Here is a 9,884-nt window from a genome sequence, read left to right on the forward strand (position 1 = left end):
TCAGGAGACAGCAGGTGTTGGCGAGGATGTGGAGAAAGAGGAACACTCCTCCACTGCTGGTGGGGCTGTAAGATGGTACAACCACTTTGGAAATCAGTCTGGCGGTTCCTCAGAAAACTAGGCATGAGACTTCCAGAGGATCCTGCTATACCTCTCCTGGGCATATACCCAAAGGATTCCCTGGCATGCAATAAAGACACATGCTCCATTATATTCATAGCAGCCTTATTTATAATAGCCAGAAGCTGGAAAGAACCCAGATTCCCCTCAAAGTAGGAATGGATACAGAAAATGTGGTATATTTACACAATGGAATACTACTCAGCAATTAGAAACAATGAATTCACAAAATTTTTAGGCAAATGATTTGATCTGGAAAATATCATCCTAAGTGAGGTAACCTAATCACAAAAGAATACACATGGAATGCAATCTTTGATAAGTGGATATTAATTAGCCCAGAAGCCCTGAATACCCAAGGCACAAATTGCATAACAAATGACTCCCATGAAGAAGTATGGAGAGGGTCCTGATCCTGGAAAGGATTGATCTAGCATTGGAAGGGAATATAAGGACAGAGAAAAAGGAGGGAGGTGATTGGAGAATGGATGGAGAGAAGAAGGTTTATGGGACATATTGGGGGGGGGGGGAATCCGGGAAAGGGGAAATCATTTGGAATGTAAAGAATATAGAAAATAAAATATTTAAAAAAAAGAAATATCTCTTAAGTATTTGTTTCTATGGTAAACCAATCTCATGCTTTCTGCCGTGGGCATGAGGTTGTAGGGTGTCCTTGAGTAAACTTCAACTTTCATTGCTAAGAATCTAACCCAGAATTTTCTCCTTCAAGCCACTCACCACACTGCCCACTGGATAGCTCCAGTTTACATTCCACAGGACACAGCCTGAGCCACGCGCCCCAGGACTTCAGTAAGAAGCCCTGCCTTCAACCCCAGGTCACCCCAGAAACCTAGCCCTCCTGCTTCTCACCGCCAAACAGCGGTGCAACAGATCCTGAAGCTCCATTCACGTTGTCCATGTCACTGTCATAGTCCCCAACCTCTCCCTGCTTTGTAGCAAGAACCTCCCTCGTGATGTGCCCCTTGCTCTCTACTCGTCCTACCTGTTTCCCATTCAGGAAAGAACTGATGGTTTTTTTGGTTTTTTTTTAAACAACAACAACTGCCATATGTATGTTTATTTATTTGTTGGGGGAGGGACGCATGCAGCTGTCACAGACTGCATTAATAAGTCAGAGGACAGTTTGTGAAGTGGGTTTTCTCCTTCCATGGTGTCGGTTCTGTGGATTGACAAGCTTTTTGGCAAGTACCTTTACCTGTTGATTCATCTGCCGGGCCTCTTTATTATTATTATTATTATTATTATTATTATTATTACTTTCTTTGTTTTGTTTCGGAGACAGAGCCTCGTGTGCCCATGCTGTCCTCACCATGCAGCTTACATAACAGTCCAGCCGTGTAGACGCTGGGAGAGGACGTCGAAAGCACAGCCTGTAAAATTCAGAAGACTGAGAAGTCAGCTGTGACAACTTCTAGAAATGACAGGGAAGCAACACCACGATATCCCAACAACATGCTAGATAAACTATCATGGAAGGGAGAAATGTCACAGGCTCACACCCCTAGACAGAAGACCACAGGCAACTAAGGACTCCGGAGAGAGGGAAAGTTAGTGGTCTCCGGGGATAAGCCCACTGAGCAAGTCCAAATGCTCAGTCCTGAAAGCATATCATATGAGCAACACTACAGAGGCTCGGCAGGCTGTAGTTATGTGTTTATACACTTATATGTAACGATAACAATTAAGAAGCTATGAATTTGACAGGGAGCCAGGGAGGGATATACACACACACACACACACACACACACACACACACACACACGCATATATATGTATAGGGTTGGAAAGGGAAGGGAGAAATTATGCAATTATATTTTAATTTTTAATTTTTTTTAATATATATGTATATATATATATTTTAAAGTAATATCTGCTTCCCCAACCATGTAGACAATACTAAGAAACCTTGCACAGAGCCAAAGGTTTTCAGAGTTGACTAACTTCACAGCAGGTCTCCAGATGCTAATTTTTTTTGATCTATTTATTTACTACATATAAGTACACTGTAGCTGTCTTCAGACACTCCAGAAGAGAGCATCATGTCCCATTACAGATGGTTGTGAGCCACCATATGGGTGCTGGGATTTGAACTCAGGACTCTTGGAAGAACAGTCCATGCTCTTAACCACTGAGTCATCTCTCCAGCCCCCAATTTCTAACCAGGGATCTTCTTACAACGGAGTGAGAAGGTATGGGGTTGGAAAGGGAAGGGAGAAATTATGCAATTATATTTTAATTTTTAAATTTTTAAATATATATGTATGTATATATATATTTTTTTAAAGTAATATCTGCTTCCCCAACCATGTACACAATACTAAGAAACCTTGCACAGAGCCAAAGGTTTTCAGAGTTGACTAACTTCACAGCAGGTCTCCAGATTCTAATTTCTTTTTTTTTTTTTTTGATCTATTTATTTACTACATATAAGTACACTGTAGCTGTCTTCAGACACTCCAGAAGAGAGCATCATGTCCCATTACAGATGGTTGTGAGCCACCATATGGGTGCTGGGATTTGAACTCAGGACCCTTGGAAGAACAGTCTATGCTCTTAACCACTGAGTCATCTCTCCAGCCCCCAATTTCTAACCAGGGATCTTCTTACAACGGAGTGAGAAGGTAGGGAGCTTACATAGAAATGCAGCTCTTGGGGAAAAAAAAAAAAGCCAGACAGAATCCATCAAAGTGGACAATAGGAAGGGGAGTGAGGCTTGTTGATAAACGGAACACTTAGCAAACCCAGAGCCCTGGGTTCAATCCCTAATGCCAAAAGAAGAAAAGTAACGTGCAAAAAGATATCAGAGGAGATCAAATTTGGTGCACTAGGCCTGTGATCCCAGCTCTTGGTAAATAAATGCAAAGGCTTACTAGATGTTTGAGCCCAGCCCGGTCAATATATTAAGGGCCAGGCCAGCACTGCATGTCAACATCCTATCTGAAGAAATAAAACAAGAATAGAATAGAATGAAATACCAACTATATTTTACCAATGAGATCCAAAAATATATGGCACCTTTAAGAATTTTTTTCCTACTAATTTTAGACTTGACATATTCAGAACCAGGTCTAAGCTATGTTTGCTGCCTGTTTGCAGTGGGTAGCCAAGGCTGAGGAGCCCTCAGCAAAACTGTAAGGGACAATGTGTATAGTAGCCATATTTTCTGCACCAAAAACAAAGACCTTAGGTTTAACAGTAGGAACCTCTTCTTTTGTAAATAAAGTTATATGGAAGGTCTTGGCAAGTTGAGCATCGCTTTAATTACATTTTATTAAAGGCACACACACACACACACATTTAATCCCATCACTTGGGAGGCAAAAGTAGGCATATCTCTGAGCATGAGGCCAGTCTGGTCTATAAATCAAGTTCCAGGATAGCCAGGGCTAGCTACACAGAAAAACTGTGTCTCAAAAAACAAAAACAAAACAATTTAAAAAGATAAAGCCTTAGCAAAGATGAAGAAAATCAGCAGCCTAACAAGTCTCATTGACAGAAAAACTAAATTAAGTAAAGTTTGCCCACAAAAGTGCAACTCAACTGTTTAATGATACAGTCACAGGAGCCGAGAGAGGTACACATGCTCTGATTCAGCCAGTGCTGCAAGCACCTGAACAGGAGGATTTCCCAATGCAGTGTGAAGGAAAGAAATTCAGCAAAAATGTTCAACTTCCTAGCTTTAACATTCCTCTCCTGGCTGCAACCTGCAGGTAAGAATCAGGGGGAAATATCAAACTAGGTAACAACTCTTGGAGGACAGTAGACCAAGCATCCAGCCAGTCCAATCCTTCTTTTATCTCAGGAACCGTGATTATACCAAGCTCTGTAATAAGGACTATCTAGACAGTGGGGGGGAGGGCATATATAGGGTCAGTATCAACATATGATCCTTGAAGGAAAATTAATAGGGACATTTACCTCAGAGTCAGAGTCACAGGCAAATGAAACCTTCCATGTTCGTGTTTGGGGATATACAGTAGAATTTAGGCCAAGGTTCTCCTCAGAAAAACAAAACACAAAAAAACAAAAAACAAAAAAAAAACCCTAGGTCTCTTCATCGTCATCAGGTCCCCAGAACTTGATACATAGAATTCCTTCAATAAATATTTGAGAATGGATGAATGAAATTCAACAGGAAATACATTGCATTTGGCTTCTGGCATTTCACCCAAGCTGGTCTAAATGCTGGACTGAACTTACAGGCTACACCACATGCTGAGAGGATCTTGCCATCTTAAGTGCCAGGAAAAGTACCATCCAAGGGTTTCAGAGTGTTTGCTTCTCTGTAGCAACCAACACTTGTCTTTAGGGCCCACAGTTAAGTTCTCAGTGTGCACAGTGGTTTACTCCACTGTCCCCAGGGACAATCGGCAGAGGCACTTTTGGCTGTCACAATTAGGGGATTCAACTGTCTCTAGTTGGTAGAGGTCAAGAGTGATGATAAACATTTTTTAAAATAGACAGGACAGTCAACACAGAAGGTAATTATCCATCCTTAAATGGTGCAAGATGAAGAAACTCTGAAAGAGATCAACACTTTAAGAATTTGACAGTGTGTTGGAAGTGCTTAAGTAATCCCAACACCATAGGGGCTAAGGCAGGAGGGTTGCTATGAGTTTGAGGTGAACTTGGGCTAAATAGTGAGAGTTGAAAACAAACAAACAAATAAAATCTTTGGCAACAAAGGGTTTGAGCTTTATTTCAGACATTTTTAACAAGAATGAAATCACAAGGGCTGGAGAGATGGATCAACGGTTAAAAGCAGGAGCTGCTCTCCCAGAGGACCCAGATTCCATCTCCAGCACTCACATGGTGGCTCACAACCTTCTGTGACTTCCGCTCCAGAGGACCTGAGTCCCTTTTCTGAATTCCTGACCTGCACATCATGATGCACAATATATTCAAGCAAAACACACACACACACACACACACACACTTTTTTTAATTTAAGAAAATAATTTAATTGTTTGAAAAAGAACAAAATCATAGGGGAATGGGTAAATAAGTGGGTGTGAGGCCCTGAGCTGAACCCCAGCAGTTACACAAAAACATCAGGCATGACCCTAGTGAAGGGGCTGGAGAGGAAAAGTGCAGGGAGAGACAGGAGTTCAGGGGCTCAGTGGGAGACCCTGTCTCAGGGGAATGAGCAAGATACCTGTCTTTGTTCTCTGGTCTACTTGGGCATTTAGAGAATTGTGTGTGCATGCGCATATGCACATGTATACACACACACACACAGAAACACACACAGGCAAAATTATAGCAAAAGAAAATTATCAAAATCATAGACTACACTCTGAGGTCCTTTCTGCTACTATCTACCTTGCTGTCTTTTATTTATTTTTTTTTTAACAGTGCTGGCTTTGAACCTAGGATTTCTTTCTTATCACACACACACACCCCATTGCTGAGTCATCCCAGCCCTCATCCATCTTCTAATAACAGGAAAAAGAACTGGGCAAAGGACTGGAGTTCTATAACCAACGTCAAGCCGGTCATCATGTAACATATCTGATATCCCAGCATATACTGTGGGTAAGGCAATAAAGTTGTTGGGAATAGGCCAACTTGGGCTAAACAAGGAGTTGCAGAAGCAAAGCAAAACAAACACAAACCTTAAAAACACCAAAACCCATTCAGAAGAAACAGATGAAGCCAGACTTGGTGGAATGCACTTCTAAGCCCCACAACTCAAAAGTCAGGCTCTCATGAACTCATAAGTTCCAGACAGCAAGACAGGCAGAATACTGGAGTAATCCAAGATGGCTACTTTGATCTTCGTTGATACGGACAAGGAAGAACCACTCGCCACACCCCTGTGTCTTCTGAGTTGGATTGGAGTGGGACCCACTGCCAAATGGGGAATCATAGATTTCAACAGGAACTGGCAAAATGTCCAAGGGTCCCCCAGCCTTGCCTGAAGCGAGCAGGAGGCTTTGGGGACTGTCAAAAGAGCTACAGGGATATCAACTGCCCAGAAATGATAAAGTCCTTTCCCTTCAATCCACTTGTTTTGAGAGTTTGGCCTGCCGGAAGAGCATTGCACACAGTCCTCCCCTTGAGTGGAGTACCTCTCAAGATCCTCCATGCCCCAGAGAAGACTGAAGAGCTTGTTAAGTGTGTCCCCCTTTGGCCTGGGGAGAAGCCATTCCCACCCTGGGAATCTAGCTTGTTGCAGTCTCCTTCCAGCATCTCTAGCTCGGTGTGATGTAATCTACAGGCCTCAGCACAAAGCAATACAGAACAACAGTGGCCAGGCCGGGCCAAAAACCCATTTCAAAATGGAGATGACAAATCTGCCCTCACTTGGTAGCATTATTTAGACAAAAACTAAAGGAGAGAAACAGTTCTTTCTCTTCCCCTCGATGGGCAACCAGCTGCTATTTTTTCCTCTTAAACCCCAGTGCAAATGTTTCCTCCTTTGTCTTGGAGACTCACCTGTTCCAGAAAAGCAACAACTAATGCTCTATCACAGCAAACAACACCGCCAGGATTCTCCATCAAAGTAAATGGTTTTTTGAATACACTCCTATTTAATCCCATAAACTTTATGCTCCTCAAGGTCTTTCTTTTGTTGAGGTCTTTCTTTTTTTCAAATAGCCCAGAACAGTCTTGAACTCCTACACTCAAAGATGACTGAACTTCTGGTTTTCCTTTCCAGGGGCTGGAATCACAGGTGTGCAGCCTTAGGTGGGTTAACTAAACTTTTACAATACAGAATCAATTTATCAGAAGCAAAATACAGAAAACATCGTGCTATCTTACACCCAGGTTAGCCTAATAGTAACATCTTACATTCATCAAAATTAATGTTAATTATTATTAACTGTAATCTATACTAAGGGTAAATTTGCTTAGTTTCCTTTTTCTTTTCCAGAACTCCACCAAGAGGCCACATCATGTCTAGTCAGTCATGTTTGCTTAGGGCCTTCTTGTTTTGACAGTCTCTCAGACATTCCTTAGTTTTGATGACCAGGACAGTTTTGAGGTGTACAGGTCAGGTATTTTGTATAATGTTCCTGAACTGGGGTTAGGCCATTGTTTTTCTTATGACTACATTGGAGACCTGGGGAGAGCAAAGCCCTCAGGTAAAATGCCTTCCTTTCCCTGTTTAATCAAGAATACACTACATCAGCATGACCTATGACCAGTCGAAGCTGCTGTTAACTTGTTCGCTTGGTCAAAGCAGGGCTTGTCTGACTTCTCTGCTACTCATTCCTTTCCCTCCCTTTACATTCTCCACTTTGTTTGTTTGTTTGCTTTTGTTTTTCTGAGGTAGGGCTGTCCTGGAACTCATTCAGTAGACCAGGCTGGCCTGAGAGATGCGCAGGTCTCTGTCTACTGAGTGCTGGGATGAAAGGCATGCACCACCATGTCTCACTTGTTTTTGTTCTTTTGAACAAAAGTTTTTACATAGCCCTGGTTGTCCTCGAACCTGCTACTTAGCCAAAGGCAGCCTTGAATTCCCAATCCTCCATCTTTTCACTTGCCATGTGTTAGATTAAAGGAATGTGCCGCAAGCCCAATACATTCTGCACCCCTCAGAAGGAAGTTAGCATGGGCAGTCCACACTGACCAAGGTGCTCCAGCACCTTAAGAGACAGAGTTGTTAGTTTGTTCCTGTTTACTTATTCATTCAATCAATCAATCAATCAATCAATCATTTGTTTGTTTTACGATAGAATCATGGGTGTTGTACTGGCTGGTTTTGTGTGTCAACTTGACACAAGCTGGAGTTATCACAGAGATAGAAATCTTCCTTGAGGAAATGAGATGCCTTACAGCCTCTATGAGATCCAGCTGTAAGGCATTTTCTCAATTAGTGATCTAGAATAAAGGGCCCATTGTGGTTGGTGCTATCCCTGGGCTGATAGTCCTGAGTTTTGTAAGAAAGTAGGCTGCACAAGTCAAGGGAATCAAGCCAGTAAGTAGCATCCTTCCATGGCCTCTGCATCAGTTCCTGCCTCCAGGTTCCTGTCCTGTGTGAGTTCCAGTCCTGACTTGCTTTGTTGATGAACAGCAATGTGGGAGTATAAGCTGAATTAACCCTTTCCTCCCTAGCTTGCTTCTTGGTCAGGATGTTTTGTGCAAGAATATAAACGCTGACTAAAACAGGTGTTTGATTTGTATTGTGTTTGGTCTAGAGTTCTATTGCTATCTGTGGGGGCCATTTCTTTTCAAACCACCTGAACATTACCAACAAGATTTATTGAATTGAACACTTCTGAGTTGGGATTTTGCTTGCTGTCTGATAAAACTTTTAGCTCAGGGCCAGTGAGATGGCTCATCCAGTAGCATGCGCCTGGAGGCCTGAGTTAGCTCTGTAGAGCCCGTGCAAAGATAAAGGGAGAGAGCTATCTCCACAATACACAAGCTGTGGCATGTGCTCCTTGACCCTGAGGGCACCTCTAGCCTCCCAACGCCATGCACACTCGTGATAATGACAAATAACATTTTAAAAGACAGTACTTTCGCTTATACTTAGCACATAATGCATGTTCAATAAATGTTGAGATCCAAAAGGAAGACTAGCAAGGTGAGAAGCTGGGCCTGGTGGTGCGGGGCTGTAATCCCCTGCCAAAGTTGTATCACCCCCTCCAAGGACTACTGAGTGAATTCAGAGCAAACCTGGGCAAAGTAGGGCCAGTGGGGTAGTCAGCAGATAAGGACATTTGCTGCTAACACTGGTGACTGAAATTTGATGGATAGAACTCACATGGCAGAAGGAGAGGACCAACTCATGAAAGCTAGTCTCTGACCTCCATAAATGCATGTGAACTGTGTTGTAAATACTCTCTCTCTCTCTCTCTCTCTCTCTCTCTCACACACACACACACACACACACACAGATTGAGGATGATGTACCTATGTGGGTGGGTGGCAGAATGCTTACCCAGTATGTTTGGAGCGTTGGGTTCAATGCTTAGCACTGCAAAACAGAAAGAGAAAGACTTTGACTGATGTTATGCTAAGTGAGGGAATATGGAAGGTATGGAAGACATGCTTGGAACATGTCCTATCTCCAGCCCTCAGATCATCTTGGAAACTAAAACTAACAACACAAACCCAGCAACCCCCAAGCCCTACAAGATGGAGTATATAAAAGAAACGAAAGAGTCAACTCAGCAAGTTCTCAATGGCTAAACTGAAGTGTGTGTGTGTGTGTGTGTCCAGGGTTTATGCATATGCATATGTGTGAATTTGCTTGTGGAGGCCAGAAGTTGACCTGAGGTATCATTCATCTGATGCTGACCACTTTTTTGTTTTGAGGCAAGACTTTTCACTGGCCTGGGCTTGATTGGCCATTATCACACCCCTGGGATCATTGTCTTTATTACTGGGATTGTAAGTGTGTTCGACCATGTCTTGCTTTTTAAATATAGGTTCTGGGACCTCAACTGGGATCCTACCAAATGATCCCTAAACCTGTAACATTTTGCACAATTGAAAAAAAAAAAAAAAAGCAAGTAAGACTGAATTATAGACCATTGTGATGATTTGAATAAGAATGTCCCCCCAATAGATACATGTGTGTGAATGCTTGGCCCACAGCGAACTGGACTATTAGGAGCTTGTCATAGTGAGGACAGGCTTTGGAGTGTAGCTTATGCTCAAGCTACACCCAGTGTGGCACACAGTCTCCTTCTGCTGGCTGTGGATCTAGATGTAGACCTCTCAGCTTCTTCTCCAGCAGCACATCTGCCTGCACCCTGCCATGCTTCCCGCCATAATGACGATGGACT

Source organism: Apodemus sylvaticus, chromosome 5, assembly GCF_947179515.1.
Source record: "Apodemus sylvaticus chromosome 5, mApoSyl1.1, whole genome shotgun sequence".
NCBI lineage: Eukaryota > Metazoa > Chordata > Mammalia > Rodentia > Muridae > Apodemus > Apodemus sylvaticus.